The sequence below is a fragment of the Ascaphus truei genome, unplaced genomic scaffold (assembly GCF_040206685.1).
Source record: "Ascaphus truei isolate aAscTru1 unplaced genomic scaffold, aAscTru1.hap1 HAP1_SCAFFOLD_336, whole genome shotgun sequence".
NCBI classification, from domain to species: Eukaryota; Metazoa; Chordata; class Amphibia; order Anura; family Ascaphidae; genus Ascaphus; species Ascaphus truei.
Window position 1 is genome coordinate 210521 of NW_027456355.1, and position 19131 is coordinate 229651.

Consider the following 19131-nt stretch of genomic DNA (forward strand, 5'->3'; position numbering starts at 1 on the left):
TTCTTTCTCTCTGCGCTCTCTCTCTCTGCACTCTCTCTCTCTGCGCTCTCTCTCTCTGCGCTCTTTCTTTCTCTCTCTCTGCGCTCTCTCTCTCTCTGCGCTCTTTCTTTCTCTCTCTGCGCTCTCTCTCTCTCTGCGCTCTTTCTTTCTCTCTCTGCGCTCTTTCTTTCTCTCTCTGCGCTCTTTCTTTCTCTCTCTGCGCTCTTTCTTTCTTTCTCTCTCTGCGCTCTTTCTTTCTCTGCGCTCTCCCTCTCTCTGCGCTCTTTCTTTCTCTCTCTCTGCGCTCTTTCTTTCTCTCTCTCTGCGCTCTTTCTTTCTCTCTCTCTGTGCTCTTTCTTTCTCTCTCTCTGTGCTCTTTCTTTCTCTCTCTCTGTGCTCTTTCTTTCTCTCTCTGCGCTCTTTCTTTCTCTCTGCGCACTTTCTTTCTCTCTGCGCACTTTCTTTATCTCTCTCTGCACTCTTTCTCTCTCTCTGCGCTCTTTCTTTCTCTCTTGCGCTCTCTGTCTCTCTTGCGCTCTCTGTCTCTGCACTCTCTCTCTCTCTGCGCTCTTTCTATCTCTCTCTGCGCTCTTTCTTTCTCTCTCTCTCTGCGCTCTTTCTTTCTCTCTCTCTGTGCTCTTTCTTTCTCTCTCTCTGCGCTCTTTCTCTTTCTCTGCGCTCTTTCTCTTTCTCTGCGCTCTTTCTCTCTCTCTCTGCGCTCTTTCTTTCTCTCTCTGCGCTCTTTCTTTCTCTCTCTGCGCTCTTTCTTTCTCTCTCTGTGCTCTTTCTTTCTCTCTCTGCGCTCTTTCTTTCTCTCTCTCTCTCTGCGCTCTTTCTTGCTCTCTCTCTGCGCTCTTTCTTTCTCTCTCTCTGCGCTCTTTCTCTTTCTCTGCGCTCTTTCTCTCTCTCTGCGCTCTTTCTTTCTCTCTCTGCGCTCTTTCTTTCTCTCTCTGCACTCTTTCTTTCTCTTTCTGCGCTCTTTCTTTCTCTCTCTGCGCTCTTTCTTTCTCTCTCTCTCTCTCTGTGCTCTTTCTTTCTCTCTGCGCACTTTCTTTCTCTCTCTCTGCGCTCTTTCTCTCTCTCTGCGCTCATTCTCTCTCTCTGCGCTCTTTCTTTCTCTCTCTGCGCTCTTTCTTTCTCTCTCTCTGCGCTCTTTCTCTCTCTCTGCGCTCTTTCTTTCTCTCTCTCTGCGCTCTTTCTTTCTCTCTCTGCGCTCTTTCTTTCTCTCTCTGCGCTCTTTCTTTCTCTCTCTGCGCTCTTTCTTTCTTTCTCTCTGCGCTCTTTCTTTCTCTCTGCGCTCTTTCTTTCTCTCTGTGCTCTTTCTCTCTCTGCGCTCTTTCTTTCTCTCTCTGTGCTCTTTCTTTCTCTCTCTGCGCTCTTTCTTTCTTTCTCTCTTTGCGCTCTTTTTTTCTCTGCGCTCTCCCTCTCTCTGCGCTCTTTCTTTCTCTCTCTGCGCTCTTTCTTTCTCTCTCTGCGCTCTTTCTTTCTCTCTCTGCGCTCTTTCTTTCTTTCTCTCTCTGCGCTCTTTCTTTCTCTGCGCTCTCTCTCTCTCTCTGCGCTCTTTCTTTCTCTCTCTGCGCTCTTTCTTCTCTCTCTCTGCGCTCTTTCTTTCTCTCTCTCTGTGCTCTTTCTTTCTCTCTCTCTGTGCTTTTTCTTTCTCTCTCTGCGCTCTTTCTTTCTCTCTGCGCTCTTTCTTTCTCTCTGCGCTCTTTCTTTCTCTGCGCTCTCTCTCTCTGCGCTCTTTCTTTCTCTCTCTCTGCGCTCTTTCTTTCTCTCTCTCTGCGCTCTTTCTTTCTCTCTGCGCACTTTCTTTCTCTCTGCGCACTTTCTTTCTCTCTCTCTGCGCACTTTCTTTCTCTCTCTCTGCGCACTTTCTCTCTCTCTGAGCTCTTTCTTTCTCTCTGCGCTCTCTCTCTCTGCGCTCTCTCTCTCTGCGCTCTCTCTCTCTGCGCTCTCTCTCTCTGCGCTCTCTCTCTCTGCGCTCTTTTTTTTCTCTCTGCGCTCTTTCTTTCTTTCTCTCTCTCTGCGCTCTTTCTCTCTCTCTCTGCGCTCTTTCTTTCTCTCTCATTGCTCTTTCTTTCTCTCTCTCTGCGCTCTTTCTTTCTCTCTCTCTGCGCTCTTTCTTTCTCTCTCTCTGCGCTCTTTCTTTCTCTCTCTCTGCGCTCTTTCTCTCTCTCTCTGCGCTCTTTCTTTCTCTCTCTGCGCTCTTTCTTTCTCTCTGCGCTCTTTCTTTCTCTCTCTATGCTCTTTCTCTCTCTCTGCGCACTTTCTTTCTATCTCTCTGCGCTCTTTCTTTCTCTCTGCGCTCTCTCTCTCTGCGCTCTCTCTCTCTGCACTCTTTTTTCTCTCTGCGCTCTTTCTTTCTCTCTCTGCGCTCTTTCTTTCTCTCTCTCTGCGCTCTTTCTTTCTCTGCGCTCTCTCTCTCTCTCTGCGCTCTTTCTTTCTCTCTCTGCGCTCTTTCTTTCTCTCTCTCTGCGCTCTTTCTTTCTCTCTCTCTGCGCTCTTTCTTTCTCTCTCTCTGTGCTCTTTCTTTCTCTCTCTGCGCTCTTTCTTTCTTTCTCTCTCTGCGCTCTTTCTTTCTCTCTCTGCGCTCTTTCTTTCTCTCTCTGCGCTCTTTCTTTCTCTCTCTGTGCTCTTTCTTTCTTTCTTTCTCTCTCTGCGCTCTTTCTTTCTCTCTCTCTGTGCTCTTTCTTTCTCTCTCTCTGCGCTCTTTCTTTCTCTCTCTCTGCGCTCTTTCTTTCTCTCTCTCTCTCTGCGCTCTTTCTTTCTCTCTACGCACTTTCTTTCTCTCTCTCTGCGCTCTTTCTTTCTCTCTGCGCTCTTTCTTTCTCTCTCTCTGCGCTCTTTCTCTCTCTCTCGCTGCGCTTTTTCTCTCTCTCTGCGCTCATTCTCTCTCTCTCTGCGCTCTTTCTTTCTCTCTCTGCGCTCTTTCTTTCTCTCTCTCTGCGCTCTTTCTTTCTCTCTCTCTGCGCTCTTTCTTTCTCTCTCTCTCTCTGCGCTCTTTCTTTCTCTCTGCGCACTTTCTTTCTCTCTCTGCGCTCTTTCTCTCTCTCTGCGCTCTTTCTTTCTCTCTGCGCTCTTTCTCTCTCTCTCTCTCTGCGCTCTTTCTCTCTCTCTCGCTGCGCTCTTTCTCTCTCTCTGCGCTCATTCTCTCTCTCTCTGCGCTCTTTCTTTCTCTCTCTGCGCTCTTTCTTTCTTTCTCTCTCTGCGCTCTTTTTTTCTCTGTGCTCTCTCTCTCTCTCTGCGCGCTTTCTTTCTCTCTCTGCGCTCTTTCTTTCTCTCTCTCTGCGCTCTTTCTTTCTCTCTCTCTGTGCTCTTTCTTTCTCTCTCTCTGTGCTTTTTCTTTCTCTCTCTGCGCTCTTTCTTTCTCTCTGCGCTCTTTCTTTCTCTCTGCGCTCTTTCTTTCTCTGCGCTCTCTCTCTCTGCGCTCTTTCTTTCTCTCTCTGCGCTCTTTCTTTCTCTCTCTCTGCGCTCTTTCTTTCTCTCTCTCTGCGCTCTTTCTTTCTCTCTCTCTGAGCTCTTTCTTTCTCTCTGCGCTCTCTCTCTCTGCGCTCTCTCTCTCTGCGCTCTCTCTCTGTGCTCTCTCTCTCTGCGCTCTCTCTCTCTGCGCTCTCTCTCTCTGCGCTCTCTCTCTCTGCGCTCTCTCTCTCTGCGCTCTCTCTCTCTGCGCTCTCTCTCTCTGCGCTCTCTCTCTCTGCGCTCTTTCTTTCTCTCTCTGCGCTCTTTCTTTCTTTCTTTCTCTCTCTCTGCGCTCTTTCTTTCTCTCTCTGCGCTCTTTCTTTCTCTCTCTGCGCTCTTTCTCTCTCTCTCTGCGCTCTTTCTTTCTCTCTCTGCGCTCTTTCTTTCTCTCTCTGCGCTCTTTCTTTCTCTCTCTCTGCGCTCTTTCTTTCTCTCTCTGCGCTCTTTCTCTCTGCGCTCTTTCTTTCTCTCTGCGCTCTTTCTTTCTCTCTGCGCTCTTTCTCTCTCTGCGCTCTCTCTCTCTCTCTGCGCTCTTTCTTTCTCTTTCTCTCTCTGCGTTCTTTCTCTCTCTCTGCGCTCTTTCTTTCTCTCTCTCTGCGCTCTTTCTTTCTCTCTCTCTGCGCACTTTCTTTCTCTCTCTCTGCGCACTTTCTTTCTCTCTGCGCTCTTTCTCTCTCTCTGCGCTCTTTCTTTCTCTCTGTGCTCTCTCTCTCTGCGCTCTCTCTCTCTGCGCTCTCTCTCTGCGCTCTTTCTTTCTCGCTGCACTCTTTCTTTCTCTCTGCGCTCTTTTTTTCTCTCTTTGCAATCTTTTTTTCTCTCTTTGCGCTCTTTCTCTCTCTCTCTGCGCTCTTTCTTTCTCTTTCTCTCTCTGCGCTCTTTCTCTCTGCGCTCTTTCTTTCTCTCTGCGCACTTTCTTTCTCTCTCTCTGCGCTCTTTCTCTCTCTCTGCGCTCTTTCTCTCTCTCTGCGCTCTTTCTTTCTCTCTGCGCTCTCTCTCTCTGCGCTCTTTCTTTCTCTCTCTGCGCTCTTTCTTTCTCTCTCTCTGCGCTCTTTCTCTCTCTCTCTCTGCGCTCTCTCTCTCTCTCTGTGCTCTTTCTTTCTCTTTCTCTCTCTGCGCTCTTTCTTTCTCTTTCTCTCTCTGCGCTCTTTCTCTCTGCGCTTTTTCTTTCTCTCTGCGCACTTTCTTTCTCTCTCTGCGCTCTTTCTTTCTCTCTGCGCTCTTTCTTTCTCTGCGCTCTCTCTCTCTGCGCTCTTTCTTTCTCTCTCTGCGCTCTTTCTTTCTCTCTCTCTGCGCTCTTTCTTTCTCTCTCTCTGCGCTCTTTCTTTCTCTCTGCGCACTTTCTTTCTCTCTGCGCACTTTCTTTCTCTCTCTCTGCGCTCTTTCTTTCTCTCTCTCTGAGCTCTTTCTTTCTCTCTGCGCTCTCTCTCTCTGCGCTCTCTCTCTCTGCGCTCTCTCTCTGTGCTCTCTCTCTCTGCGCTCTCTCTCTCTGCGCTCTCTCTCTCTGCGCTCTCTCTCTCTCTGCGCTCTCTCTCTCTGCGCTCTCTCTCTCTGTGCTCTCTCTGCGCTCTCTCTCTCTGCGCTCTTTCTTTCTCTCTCTGCGCTCTTTCTTTCTTTCTTTCTCTCTCTCTGCGCTCTTTCTTTCTCTCTCTGCGCTCTTTCTTTCTCTCTCTGCGCTCTTTCTCTCTCTCTCTGCGCTCTTTCTTTCTCTCTCTGCGCTCTTTCTTTCTCTCTCTGCGCTCTTTCTTTCTCTCTCTCTGCGCTCTTTCTTTCTCTCTCTGCGCTCTTTCTCTCTCTCTCTGCGCTCTCTTTCTCTCTCTGCGCTCTTTCTCTCTGCGCTCTTTCTTTCTCTCTGCGCTCTCTCTCTCTCTCTGCGCTCTTTCTTTCTCTTTCTCTCTCTGCGTTCTTTCTCTCTCTCTGCGCTCTTTCTTTCTCTCTCTCTGCGCTCTTTCTTTCTCTCTCTCTGCGCACTTTCTTTCTCTCTGCGCTCTTTCTCTCTCTCTGCGCTCTTTCTTTCTCTCTGTGCTCTCTCTCTCTGCGCTCTCTCTCTCTGCGCTCTCTCTCTGCGCTCTTTCTTTCTCGCTGCACTCTTTCTTTCTCTCTGCGCTCTTTTTTTCTCTCTTTGCACTCTTTTTTTCTCTCTTTGCGCTCTTTCTCTCTCTCTCTGCGCTCTTTCTTTCTCTTTCTCTCTCTGCGCTCTTTCTCTCTGCGCTCTTTCTTTCTCTCTGCGCACTTTCTTTCTCTCTCTCTGCGCTCTTTCTCTCTCTCTGCGCTCTTTCTCTCTCTCTGCGCTCTTTCTTTCTCTCTGCACTCTCTCTCTCTGCGCTCTTTCTTTCTCTCTCTGCGCTCTTTCTTTCTCTCTCTCTGCGCTCTTTCTCTCTCTCTCTCTGCGCTCTCTCTCTCTCTCTGTGCTCTTTCTTTCTCTTTCTCTCTCTGCGCTCTTTCTTTCTCTTTCTCTCTCTGCGCTCTTTCTCTCTGCGCTCTTTCTTTCTCTCTGCGCACTTTCTTTCTCTCTCTGCGCTCTTTCTCTCTCTCTGCGCTCTTTCTTTCTCTCTGCGCACTTTCTTTCTCTCTCTCTGCGCTCTTTCTTTCTCTCTGCGCTCTCTCTCTCTGCGCTCTTTCTTTCTCTCTCTGCGCTCTTTCTTTCTCTCTCTCTTTCTGCGCTCTTTCTTTCTCTTTCTCTCTCTGCGCTCTCTCTCTCTCTGCGCTCTCTCTCTCTGCGCTCTTTCTTTCTCACTGCACTCTTTCTTTCTCTCTGCGCTCTTTTTTTCTCTCTTTGCACTCTTTTTTTCTCTCTTTGCGCTCTTTCTTTCTCTCTCTGCGCTCTTTCTTTCTCTGCGCTCTTTCTTTCTCTCTCTGCGCTCTTTATTTCTCTCTCTGCGCTCTCTCTCTCTCTCTGCGCTCTCTCACTCTCTCTGCGCTCTCTCTCTGCGCTCTTTCTTTCTCTCTCTGCGCTGTTTCTTTCTCTCGCTGCGCTCTTTCTCTCTCTCTGCGCTCTTTCTCTCTCTCTGTGCTCTTTCTCTCTCTGCGCTCTTTCTCTCTCTGCGCTCTTTCTCTCTCTCTGCGCTCTTTCTCTCTCTCTGCGCTCTTTCTCTCTCTCTGCGCTCTTTCTTTCTCTGTCTGCGCTCTTTCTTTCTCTGTCTGCGCTCTTTCTTCCTCTCTCTCTGCGCTCTTTTTTTCTCTACGCTCTTTCTCTCTCTCTGCGCTCTTTCTTTCTCTCTCTCTGTGCTCTCTCTCTCTGCGCTCTCTCTCTGTCTGCGCTCTCTCTGCGCTCTTTCTCGCTCTCTCTGCGCTCTTTCTCTCTCTCTCTGCGCTCTTTCTTTCTCTCTCTCTGTGCTCTTTCTTTCTCTCTCTCTGCGCTCTTTCTTTCTCTCTGCGCTCTTTCTCTCTCTGCGCTCTCTCTCTCTCTGCGCTCTTTCTTTCTCTTTCTCTCTTTGCACTCTTTTTTTCTCTCTTTGCGCTCTTTCTCTCTCTCTCTGCGCTCTTTCTTTCTCTTTCTCTCTCTGCGCTCTTTCTCTCTGCGCTCTTTCTTTCTCTCTGCGCACTTTCTTTCTCTCTCTCTGCGCTCTTTCTCTCTCTCTGCGCTCTTTCTCTCTCTCTGCGCTCTTTCTTTCTCTCTGCACTCTCTCTCTCTGCGCTCTTTCTTTCTCTCTCTGCGCTCTTTCTTTCTCTCTCTCTGCGCTCTTTCTCTCTCTCTCTCTGCGCTCTCTCTCTCTCTCTGTGCTCTTTCTTTCTCTTTCTCTCTCTGCGCTCTTTCTTTCTCTTTCTCTCTCTGCGCTCTTTCTCTCTGCGCTCTTTCTTTCTCTCTGCGCACTTTCTTTCTCTCTCTGCGCTCTTTCTCTCTCTCTGCGCTCTTTCTTTCTCTCTGCGCACTTTCTTTCTCTCTCTCTGCGCTCTTTCTTTCTCTCTGCGCTCTCTCTCTCTGCGCTCTTTCTTTCTCTCTCTGCGCTCTTTCTTTCTCTCTCTCTTTCTGCGCTCTTTCTTTCTCTTTCTCTCTCTGCGCTCTCTCTCTCTCTGCGCTCTCTCTCTCTGCGCTCTTTCTTTCTCACTGCACTCTTTCTTTCTCTCTGCGCTCTTTTTTTCTCTCTTTGCACTCTTTTTTTCTCTCTTTGCGCTCTTTCTTTCTCTCTCTGCGCTCTTTCTTTCTCTGCGCTCTTTCTTTCTCTCTCTGCGCTCTTTATTTCTCTCTCTGCGCTCTCTCTCTCTCTCTGCGCTCTCTCACTCTCTCTGCGCTCTCTCTCTGCGCTCTTTCTTTCTCTCTCTGCGCTGTTTCTTTCTCTCGCTGCGCTCTTTCTCTCTCTCTGCGCTCTTTCTCTCTCTCTGTGCTCTTTCTCTCTCTGCGCTCTTTCTCTCTCTGCGCTCTTTCTCTCTCTCTGCGCTCTTTCTCTCTCTCTGCGCTCTTTCTCTCTCTCTGCGCTCTTTCTTTCTCTGTCTGCGCTCTTTCTTTCTCTGTCTGCGCTCTTTCTTCCTCTCTCTCTGCGCTCTTTTTTTCTCTACGCTCTTTCTCTCTCTCTGCGCTCTTTCTTTCTCTCTCTCTGTGCTCTCTCTCTCTGCGCTCTCTCTCTGTCTGCGCTCTCTCTGCGCTCTTTCTCGCTCTCTCTGCGCTCTTTCTCTCTCTCTCTGCGCTCTTTCTTTCTCTCTCTCTGTGCTCTTTCTTTCTCTCTCTCTGCGCTCTTTCTTTCTCTCTGCGCTCTTTCTCTCTCTGCGCTCTCTCTCTCTCTGCGCTCTTTCTTTCTCTTTCTCTCTCTGCGCTCTTTCTTTCTCTCTCTGCGCTCTTTCTTTCTCTCTCTCTGCGCTCTTTCTCTCTCTCTCTCTGCGCTCTCTCTCTCTCTCTGTGCTCTTTCTTTCTCTTTCTCTCTCTGCGCTCTTTCTTTCTCTTTCTCTCTCTGCGCTCTTTCTCTCTGCGCTCTTTCTTTCTCTCTGCGCACTTTCTTTCTCTCTCTGCGCTCTTTCTCTCTCTCTGCGCTCTTTCTTTCTCTCTGCGCACTTTCTTTCTCTCTCTCTGCGCTCTTTCTTTCTCTCTGCGCTCTCTCTCTCTGCGCTCTTTCTTTCTCTCTCTGCGCTCTTTCTTTCTCTCTCTCTTTCTGCGCTCTTTCTTTCTCTTTCTCTCTCTGCGCTCTCTCTCTCTCTGCGCTCTCTCTCTCTCTGCGCTCTTTCTTTCTCACTGCACTCTTTCTTTCTCTCTGCGCTCTTTTTTTCTCTCTTTGCACTCTTTTTTTCTCTCTTTGCGCTCTTTCTTTCTCTCTCTGCGCTCTTTCTTTCTCTGCGCTCTTTCTTTCTCTCTCTGCGCTCTTTATTTCTCTCTCTGCGCTCTCTCTCTCTCTCTGCGCTCTCTCACTCTCTCTGCGCTCTCTCTCTGCGCTCTTTCTTTCTCTCTCTGCGCTGTTTCTTTCTCTCGCTGCGCTCTTTCTCTCTCTCTGCGCTCTTTCTCTCTCTCTGTGCTCTTTCTCTCTCTGCGCTCTTTCTCTCTCTGCGCTCTTTCTCTCTCTCTGCGCTCTTTCTCTCTCTCTGCGCTCTTTCTCTCTCTCTGCGCTCTTTCTTTCTCTGTCTGCGCTCTTTCTTTCTCTGTCTGCGCTCTTTCTTCCTCTCTCTCTGCGCTCTTTTTTTCTCTACGCTCTTTCTCTCTCTCTGCGCTCTTTCTTCCTCTCTCTCTGTGCTCTCTCTCTCTGCGCTCTCTCTCTGTCTGCGCTCTCTCTGCGCTCTTTCTCGCTCTCTCTGCGCTCTTTCTCTCTCTCTCTGCGCTCTTTCTTTCTCTCTCTCTGTGCTCTTTCTTTCTCTCTCTCTGTGCTCTTTCTTTCTCTCTCTCTGTGCTCTTTCTTTCTCTCTCTGCGCTCTTTCTTTCTCTCTGCGCTCTTTCTTTCTCTCTGCGCACTTTCTTTCTCTCTCTCTGCACTCTTTCTCTCTCTCTGCGCTCTTTCTTTCTCTCTTGCGCTCTCTGTCTCTCTTGCGCTCTCTGTCTCTGCACTCTCTCTCTCTCTGCGCTCTTTCTCTCTCTCTCTGCGCTCTTTCTTTCTCTCTCTCTGTGCTCTTTCTTTCTCTCTCTCTGCGCTCTTTCTCTTTCTCTGCGCTCTTTCTCTTTCTCTGCGCTCTTTCTCTCTCTCTCTGCGCTCTTTCTTTCTCTCTCTGCGCTCTTTCTTTCTCTCTCTGCGCTCTTTCTTTCTCTCTCTGTGCTCTTTCTTTCTCTCTCTGCGCTCTTTCTTTCTCTCTCTCTCTCTGCGCTCTTTCTTGCTCTCTCTCTGCGCTCTTTCTTTCTCTCTCTCTGCGCTCTTTCTCTTTCTCTGCGCTCTTTCTCTCTCTCTGCGCTCTTTCTTTCTCTCTCTGCGCTCCTTCTTTCTCTCTCTGCGCTCCTTCTTTCTCTCTCTGCGCTCCTTCTTTCTATCTCTGCGCTCTTTCTTTCTCTCTCTGCGCTCTTTCTTTCTCTCTCTGCACTCTTTCTTTCTCTTTCTGCGCTCTTTCTTTCTCTCTCTGCGCTCTTTCTTTCTCTCTCTCTCTCTGCGCTCTTTCTTTCTCTCTGCGCACTTTCTTTCTCTCTCTCTGCGCTCTTTCTCTCTCTCTGCGCTCATTCTCTCTCTCTGCGCTCTTTCTTTCTCTCTCTGCGCTCTTTCTTTCTCTCTCTCTGCGCTCTTTCTCTCTCTCTGCGCTCTTTCTTTCTCTCTCTCTGCGCTCTTTCTATCTCTCTCTGCGCTCTTTCTTTCTCTCTCTGCGCTCTTTCTTTCTCTCTCTGCGCTCTTTCTTTCTTTCTCTCTGCGCTCTTTCTTTCTCTCTGCGCTCTTTCTTTCTCTCTGTGCTCTTTCTCTCTCTGCGCTCTTTCTTTCTCTCTCTGTGCTCTTTCTTTCTCTCTCTGCGCTCTTTCTTTCTTTCTCTCTCTGTGCTCTTTTTTTCTCTGCGCTCTCCCTCTCTCTGCGCTCTTTCTTTCTCTCTCTGCGCTCTTTCTTTCTCTCTCTGCGCTCTTTCTTTCTCTCTCTGCGCTCTTTCTTTCTTTCTCTCTCTGCGCTCTTTCTTTCTCTGCGCTCTCTCTCTCTCTCTCTGCGCTCTTTCTTTCTCTCTCTGCGCTCTTTCTTTCTCTCTCTCTGCGCTCTTTCTTTCTCTCTCTCTGTGCTCTTTCTTTCTCTCTCTCTGTGCTTTTTCTTTCTCTCTCTGCGCTCTTTCTTTCTCTCTGCGCTCTTTCTTTCTCTCTGCGCTCTTTCTTTCTCTGCGCTCTCTCTCTCTGCGCTCTTTCTTTCTCTCTCTCTGCGCTCTTTCTTTCTCTCTCTCTGCGCTCTTTCTTTCTCTCTGCGCACTTTCTTTCTCTCTGCGCACTTTCTTTCTCTCTCTCTGCGCACTTTCTTTCTCTCTCTCTGCGCACTTTCTTTCTCTCTCTCTGAGCTCTTTCTGCGCTCTCTCTCTCTGCGCTCTCTCTCTCTGCGCTCTCTCTCTCTGCGCTCTCTCTCTCTGCGCTCTTTTTTTTCTCTCTGCGCTCTTTCTTTCTTTCTCTCTCTCTGCGCTCTTTCTTTCTCTCTCTGCGCTCTTTCTTTCTCTCTCTGCGCTCTTTCTCTCTCTCTCTGCGCTCTTTCTTTCTCTCTCATTGCTCTTTCTTTCTCTCTCTCTGCGCTCTTTCTTTCTCTCTCTCTGCGCTCTTGCTTTCTCTCTCTCTGCGCTCTTTCTTTCTCTCTCTCTGCGCTCTTTCTCTCTCTCTCTGCGCTCTTTCTTTCTCTCTCTGCGCTCTTTCTTTCTCTCTGCGCTCTTTCTTTCTCTCTCTATGCTCTTTCTCTCTCTCTGCGCACTTTCTTTCTATCTCTCTGCGCTCTTTCTTTCTCTCTGCGCTCTCTCTCTCTGCGCTCTCTCTCTCTGCACTCTTTTTTCTCTCTGCGCTCTTTCTTTCTCTCTCTGCGCTCTTTCTTTCTCTCTCTCTGCGCTCTTTCTTTCTCTGCGCTCTCTCTCTCTCTCTGCGCTCTTTCTTTCTCTCTCTGCGCTCTTTCTTTCTCTCTCTCTGCGCTCTTTCTTTCTCTCTCTCTGCGCTCTTTCTTTCTCTCTCTCTGTGCTCTTTCTTTCTCTCTCTGCGCTCTTTCTTTCTTTCTCTCTCTGCGCTCTTTCTTTCTCTCTCTGCGCTCTTTCTTTCTCTCTCTGCGCTCTTTCTTTCTCTCTCTGTGCTCTTTCTTTCTTTCTTTCTCTCTCTGCGCTCTTTCTTTCTCTCTCTCTGCGCTCTTTCTTTCTCTCTCTCTGCGCTCTTTCTTTCTCTCTCTCTGCGCTCTTTCTTTCTCTCTCTCTCTCTGCGCTCTTTCTTTCTCTCTACGCACTTTCTTTCTCTCTCTCTGCGCTCTTTCTTTCTCTCTGCGCTCTTTCTTTCTCTCTCTGCGCTCTTTCTCTCTCTCTCGCTGCGCTTTTTCTCTCTCTCTGCGCTCATTCTCTCTCTCTCTGCGCTCTTTCTTTCTCTCTCTGCGCTCTTTCTTTCTCTCTCTCTGCGCTCTTTCTTTCTCTCTCTCTGCGCTCTTTCTTTCTCTCTCTCTCTCTGCGCTCTTTCTTTCTCTCTGCGCACTTTCTTTCTCTCTCTGCGCTCTTTCTCTCTCTCTGCGCTCTTTCTTTCTCTCTGCGCTCTTTCTCTCTCTCTCTGCGCTCTTTCTCTCTCTCTCGCTGCGCTCTTTCTCTCTCTCTGCGCTCATTCTCTCTCTCTCTGCGCTCTTTCTTTCTCTCTCTGCGCTCTTTCTTTCTTTCTCTCTCTGCGCTCTTTTTTTCTCTGTGCTCTCTCTCTCTCTCTGCGCGCTTTCTTTCTCTCTCTGCGCTCTTTCTTTCTCTCTCTCTGCGCTCTTTCTTTCTCTCTCTCTGTGCTCTTTCTTTCTCTCTCTCTGTGCTTTTTCTTTCTCTCTCTGCGCTCTTTCTTTCTCTCTGCGCTCTTTCTTTCTCTCTGCGCTCTTTCTTTCTCTGCGCTCTCTCTCTCTGCGCTCTTTCTTTCTCTCTCTGCGCTCTTTCTTTCTCTCTCTCTGCGCTCTTTCTTTCTCTCTCTCTGCGCTCTTTCTTTCTCTCTCTCTGAGCTCTTTCTTTCTCTCTGCGCTCTCTCTCTCTGTGCTCTCTCTCTCTGCGCTCTCTCTCTCTGCGCTCTCTCTCTCTGCGCTCTCTCTCTCTGCGCTCTCTCTCTCTGCGCTCTCTCTCTCTGCGCTCTCTCTCTCTGCGCTCTCTCTCTCTGCGCTCTCTCTCTCTGCGCTCTTTCTTTCTCTCTCTGCGCTCTTTCTTTCTTTCTTTCTCTCTCTCTGCGCTCTTTCTTTCTCTCTCTGCGCTCTTTCTTTCTCTCTCTGCGCTCTTTCTCTCTCTCTCTGCGCTCTTTCTTTCTCTCTCTGCGCTCTTTCTTTCTCTCTCTGCGCTCTTTCTTTCTCTCTCTCTGCGCTCTTTCTTTCTCTCTCTGCGCTCTTTCTCTCTCTCTCTGCGCTCTCTTTCTCTCTCTGCGCTCTTTCTCTCTGCGCTCTTTCTTTCTCTCTGCGCTCTTTCTCTCTCTGCGCTCTCTCTCTCTCTCTGCGCTCTTTCTTTCTCTTTCTCTCTCTGCGTTCTTTCTCTCTCTCTGCGCTCTTTCTTTCTCTCTCTCTGCGCTCTTTCTTTCTCTCTCTCTGCGCACTTTCTTTCTCTCTGCGCTCTTTCTCTCTCTCTGCGCTCTTTCTTTCTCTCTGTGCTCTCTCTCTCTGCGCTCTCTCTCTCTGCGCTCTCTCTCTGCGCTCTTTCTTTCTCGCTGCACTCTTTCTTTCTCTCTGCGCTCTTTTTTTCTCTCTTTGCACTCTTTTTTTCTCTCTTTGCGCTCTTTCTCTCTCTCTCTGCGCTCTTTCTTTCTCTTTCTCTCTCTGCGCTCTTTCTCTCTGCGCTCTTTCTTTCTCTCTGCGCACTTTCTTTCTCTCTCTCTGCGCTCTTTCTCTCTCTCTGCGCTCTTTCTCTCTCTCTGCGCTCTTTCTTTCTCTCTGCGCTCTCTCTCTCTGCGCTCTTTCTTTCTCTCTCTGCGCTCTTTCTTTCTCTCTCTCTGCGCTCTTTCTCTCTCTCTCTCTGCGCTCTCTCTCTCTCTCTGTGCTCTTTCTTTCTCTTTCTCTCTCTGCGCTCTTTCTTTCTCTTTCTCTCTCTGCGCTCTTTCTCTCTGCGCTCTTTCTTTCTCTCTGCGCACTTTCTTTCTCTCTCTGCGCTCTTTCTTTCTCTCTGCGCTCTTTCTTTCTCTGCGCTCTCTCTCTCTGCGCTCTTTCTTTCTCTCTCTGCGCTCTTTCTTTCTCTCTCTCTGCGCTCTTTCTTTCTCTCTCTCTGCGCTCTTTCTTTCTCTCTGCGCACTTTCTTTCTCTCTGCGCACTTTCTTTCTCTCTCTCTGCGCTCTTTCTTTCTCTCTCTCTGAGCTCTTTCTTTCTCTCTGCGCTCTCTCTCTCTGCGCTCTCTCTCTCTGCGCTCTCTCTCTGTGCTCTCTCTCTCTGCGCTCTCTCTCTCTGCGCTCTCTCTCTCTGCGCTCTCTCTCTCTGCGCTCTCTCTCTCTGCGCTCTCTCTCTCTGTGCTCTCTCTCTCTGCGCTCTCTCTCTCTGCGCTCTTTCTTTCTCTCTCTGCGCTCTTTCTTTCTTTCTTTCTCTCTCTCTGCGCTCTTTCTTTCTCTCTCTGCGCTCTTTCTTTCTCTCTCTGCGCTCTTTCTCTCTCTCTCTGCGCTCTTTCTTTCTCTCTCTGCGCTCTTTCTTTCTCTCTCTGCGCTCTTTCTTTCTCTCTCTCTGCGCTCTTTCTTTCTCTCTCTGCGCTCTTTCTCTCTCTCTCTGTGCTCTCTTTCTCTCTCTGCGCTCTTTCTCTCTGCGCTCTTTCTTTCTCTCTGCGCTCTTTCTCTCTCTGCGCTCTCTCTCTCTCTCTGCGCTCTTTCTTTCTCTTTCTCTCTCTGCGTTCTTTCTCTCTCTCTGCGCTCTTTCTTTCTCTCTCTCTGCGCTCTTTCTTTCTCTCTCTCTGCGCACTTTCTTTCTCTCTGCGCTCTTTCTCTCTCTCTGCGCTCTTTCTTTCTCTCTGTGCTCTCTCTCTCTGCGCTCTCTCTCTCTGCGCTCTCTCTCTGCGCTCTTTCTTTCTCGCTGCACTCTTTCTTTCTCTCTGCGCTCTTTTTTTCTCTCTTTGCACTCTTTTTTTCTCTCTTTGCGCTCTTTCTCTCTCTCTCTGCGCTCTTTCTTTCTCTTTCTCTCTCTGCGCTCTTTCTCTCTGCGCTCTTTCTTTCTCTCTGCGCACTTTCTTTCTCTCTCTCTGCGCTCTTTCTCTCTCTCTGCGCTCTTTCTCTTTCTCTGCGCTCTTTCTTTCTCTCTGCGCTCTCTCTCTCTGCGCTCTTTCTTTCTCTCTCTGCGCTCTTTCTTTCTCTCTCTCTGCGCTCTTTCTCTCTCTCTCTCTGCGCTCTCTCTCTCTCTCGGTGCTCTTTCTTTCTCTTTCTCTCTCTGCGCTCTTTCTTTCTCTTTCTCTCTCTGCGCTCTTTCTCTCTGCGCTCTTTCTTTCTCTCTGCGCACTTTCTTTCTCTCTCTGCGCTCTTTCTCTCTCTCTGCGCTCTTTCTTTCTCTCTGCGCACTTTCTTTCTCTCTCTCTGCGCTCTTTCTTTCTCTCTGCGCTCTCTCTCTCTGCGCTCTTTCTTTCTCTCTCTGCGCTCTTTCTTTCTCTCTCTCTTTCTGCGCTCTTTCTTTCTCTTTCTCTCTCTGCGCTCTCTCTCTCTCTGCGCTCTCTCTCTCTGCGCTCTTTCTTTCTCGCTGCACTCTTTCTTTCTCTCTGCGCTCTTTTTTTCTCTCTTTGCACTCTTTTTTTCTCTCTTTGCGCTCTTTCTTTCTCTCTCTGCGCTCTTTCTTTCTCTGCGCTCTTTCTTTCTCTCTCTGCGCTCTTTATTTCTCTCTCTGCGCTCTCTCTCTCTCTCTGCGCTCTCTCACTCTCTCTGCGCTCTCTCTCTGCGCTCTTTCTTTCTCTCTCTGCGCTGTTTCTTTCTCTCGCTGCGCTCTTTCTCTCTCTCTGCGCTCTTTCTCTCTCTCTGTGCTCTTTCTCTCTCTGCGCTCTTTCTCTCTCTGCGCTCTTTCTCTCTCTCTGCGCTCTTTCTCTCTCTCTGCGCTCTTTCTCTCTCTCTGCGCTCTTTCTTTCTCTCTCTGCGCTCTTTCTTTCTCTCTCTCTGCGCTCTTTCTTTCTCTCTGCGCTCTTTCTTTCTCTCTGCGCACTTTCTTTCTCTCACTCTGCACTCTTTCTCTCTCTCTGCACTCTTTCTTTCTCTCTTGCGCTCTCTGTCTCTCTTGCGCTCTCTGTCTCTGCACTCTCTCTCTCTCTGCGCTCTTTCTATCTCTCTCTGCGCTCTTTCTTTCTCTCTCTCTCTGCGCTCTTTCTTTCTCTCTCTCTGTGCTCTTTCTTTCTCTCTCTCTGCGCTCTTTCTCTTTCTCTGCGCTCTTTCTCTTTCTCTGCGCTCTTTCTCTCTCTCTCTGCGCTCTTTCTTTCTCTCTCTGCGCTCTTTCTTTCTCTCTCTGCGCTCTTTCTTTCTCTCTCTGTGCTCTTTCTTTCTCTCTCTGCGCTCTTTCTTTCTCTCTCTCTCTCTGCGCTCTTTCTTGCTCTCTCTCTGCGCTCTTTCTTTCTCTCTCTCTGCGCGCTTTCTCTTTCTCTGCGCTCTTTCTCTCTCTCTGCGCTCTTTCTTTCTCTCTCTGCGCTCCTTCTTTCTCTCTCTGCGCTCCTTCTTTCTCTCTCTGCGCTCCTTCTTTCTATCTCTGCGCTCTTTCTTTCTCTCTCTGCGCTCTTTCTTTCTTTCTCTCTCTGCGCTCTTTCTTTCTCTCTCTGCACTCTTTCTTTCTCTTTCTGCGCTCTTTCTTTTTCTCTCTGCGCTCTTTCTTTCTCTCTCTCTCTCTCTCTGCGCTCTTTCTTTCTCTCTGCGCACTTTCTTTCTCTCTCTCTGCGCTCTTTCTCTCTCTCTGCGCTCATTCTCTCTCTCTGCGCTCTTTCTTTCTCTCTCTGCGCTCTTTCTTTCTCTCTCTCTGCGCTCTTTCTCTCTCTCTGCGCTCTTTCTTTCTCTCTCTCTGCGCTCTTTCTTTCTCTCTCTGCGCTCTTTCTTTCTCTCTCTGCGCTCTTTCTTTCTCTCTCTGCGCTCTTTCTTTCTTTCTCTCTGCGCTCTTTCTTTCTCTCTGCGCTCTTTCTTTCTCTCTGTGCTCTTTCTCTCTCTGCGCTCTTTCTTTCTCTCTCTGTGCTCTTTCTTTCTCTCTCTGCGCTCTTTCTTTCTTTCTCTCTCTGCGCTCTTTTTTTCTCTGCGCTCTCCCTCTCTCTGCGCTCTTTCTTTCTCTCTCTGCGCTCTTTCTTTCTCTCTCTGCGCTCTTTCTTTCTCTCTCTGCGCTCTTTCTTTCTTTCTCTCTCTGCGCTCTTTCTTTCTCTGCGCTCTCTCTCTCTCTCTGCGCTCTTTCTTTCTCTCTCTGCGCTCTTTCTTTCTCTCTCTCTGCGCTCTTTCTTTCTCTCTCTCTGTGCTCTTTCTCTCTCTCTGTGCTTTTTCTTTCTCTCTCTGCGCTCTTTCTTTCTCTCTGCGCTCTTTCTTTCTCTCTGCGCTCTTTCTTTCTCTGCGCTCTCTCTCTCTGCGCTCTTTCTTTCTCTCTCTGCGCTCTTTCTTTCTCTCTCTCTGCGCTCTTTCTTTCTCTCTCTCTGCGCTCTTTCTTTCTCTCTCTCTGCGCTCTTTCTCTCTCTCTCTGCGCTCTTTCTTTCTCTCTCTGCGCTCTTTCTTTCTCTCTGCACTCTTTCTTTCTCTCTCTATGCTCTTTCTCTCTCTCTGCGCACTTTCTTTCTATCTCTCTGCGCTCTTTCTTTCTCTCTGCGCTCTCTCTCTCTGCGCTCTCTCTCTCTGCACTCTTTTTTCTCTCTGCGCTCTTTCTTTCTCTCTCTGCGCTCTTTCTTTCTCTCTCTCTGCGCTCTTTCTTTCTCTGCGCTCTCTCTCTCTCTCTGCGCTCTTTCTTTCTCTCTCTGCGCTCTTTCTTTCTCTCTCTCTGCGCTCTTTCTTTCTCTCTCTCTGCGCTCTTTCTTTCTCTCTCTCTGTGCTCTTTCTTTCTCTCTCTGCGCTCTTTCTTTCTTTCTCTCTCTGCGCTCTTTCTTTCTCTCTCTGCGCTCTTTCTTTCTCTCTCTGCGCTCTTTCTTTCTCTCTCTGTGCTCTTTCTTTCTTTCTTTCTCTCTCTGCGCTCTTTCTTTCTCTCTCTCTGCGCTCTTTCTTTCTCTCTCTCTGCGCTCTTTCTTTCTCTCTCTCTGCGCTCTTTCTTTCTCTCTCTCTCTCTGCGCTCTTTCTTTCTCTTTACGCACTTTCTTTCTCTCTCTCTGCGCTCTTTCTTTCTCTCTGCGCTCTTTCTTTCTCTCTCTCTCTGCGCTCTTTCTCTCTCTCTGCGCTCTTTCTTTCTCTCTGCGCTCTTTCTTTCTCTCTCTCTCTGCGCTCTTTCTTTCTTTCTCTCTCTGCGCTCTTTTTTTCTCTGCGCTCTCCCTCTCTCTGCGCTCTTTCTTTCTCTCTCTGCGCTCTTTCTTTCTCTCTCTCTGCGCTCTTTCTCTCTCTCTGCGCTCTCTCTCTCTCTCTGTGCTCTTTCTTTCTCTTTCTCTCTCTGCGCTCTTTCTTTCTCTTTCTCTCTCTGCGCTCTTTCTCTCTGCGCTCTTTCTTTCTCTCTGCACACTTTCTTTCTCTCTCTGCGCTCTTTCTCTCTCTCTGCGCTCTTTCTTTCTCTCTGCGCACTTTCTTTCTCTCTCTCTGCGCTCTTTCTTTCTCTCTGCGCTCTCTCTCTGCGCTCTTTCTTTCTCTCTCTGCGCTCTTTCTTTCTCTCTCTCTTTCTGCGCTCTTTCTTTCTCTTTCTCTCTCTGCGCTCTCTCTCTGCGCTCTCTCTCTCTGCGCTCTTTCTTTCTCGCTGCACTCTTTCTTTCTCTCTGCGCTCTTTTTTTCTCTCTTTGCACTCTTTTTTTCTCTCTTTGCGCTCTTTCTTTCTCTCTCTGCGCTCTTTCTTTCTCTGCGCTATTTCTTTCTCTCTCTGCGCTCTTTATTTCTCTCTCTGCGCTCTCTCTCTCTCTCTGCGCTCTCTCTCTCTCTCTGCGCTCTCTCTCTGCGCTCTTTCTTTCTCTCTCTGCGCTGTTTCTTTCTCTCGCTGCGCTCTTTCTCTCTCTCTGTGCTCTTTCTCTCTCTGCGCTCTTTCTCTCTCTGCGCTCTTTCTCTCTCTGCGCTCTTTCTCTCTCTCTGCGCTCTTTCTCTCTCTCTGCGCTCTGTCTCTCTCTCTGCGCTCTTTCTCTCTCTCTGCGCTCTTTCTCTCTCTCTGCGCTCTTTCTTTCTCTGTCTGCGCTCTTTCTTTCTCTGTCTGCGCTCTTTCTTCCTCTCTCTCTCTCTGCGCTCTTTTTTTCTCTACGCTCTTTCTCTCTCTCTGCGCTCTTTCTTTCTCTCTCTCTGTGCTCTCTCTCTCTGCGCTCTCTCTCTGTCTGCGCTCTCTCTCTGTCTGCGCTCTCTCTGCGCTCTTTCTCTCTCTCTCTGCGCTCTTTCTCTCTCTATGTGCTCTTTCTTTCTCTCTGCGCTCTTTCTTTCTCTCTCTCTGCGCTCTTTCTTTCTCTCTCTCTCTGCGCTCTTTCTTTCTCTCTCACTCTCTGCGCTCTTTCTTTCTCTTTCTGCGCTCTTTCTTTCTCTCTGCGCTCTTTCTCTCTCACTCTCTGCGCTCTTTCTTTCTCTCTCTGTGCTCTTTCTTTCTCTCTCTGCGCTCTTTATTTCTCTCTCTCTGCGCTCTTTGTCTCTCTCTGCGC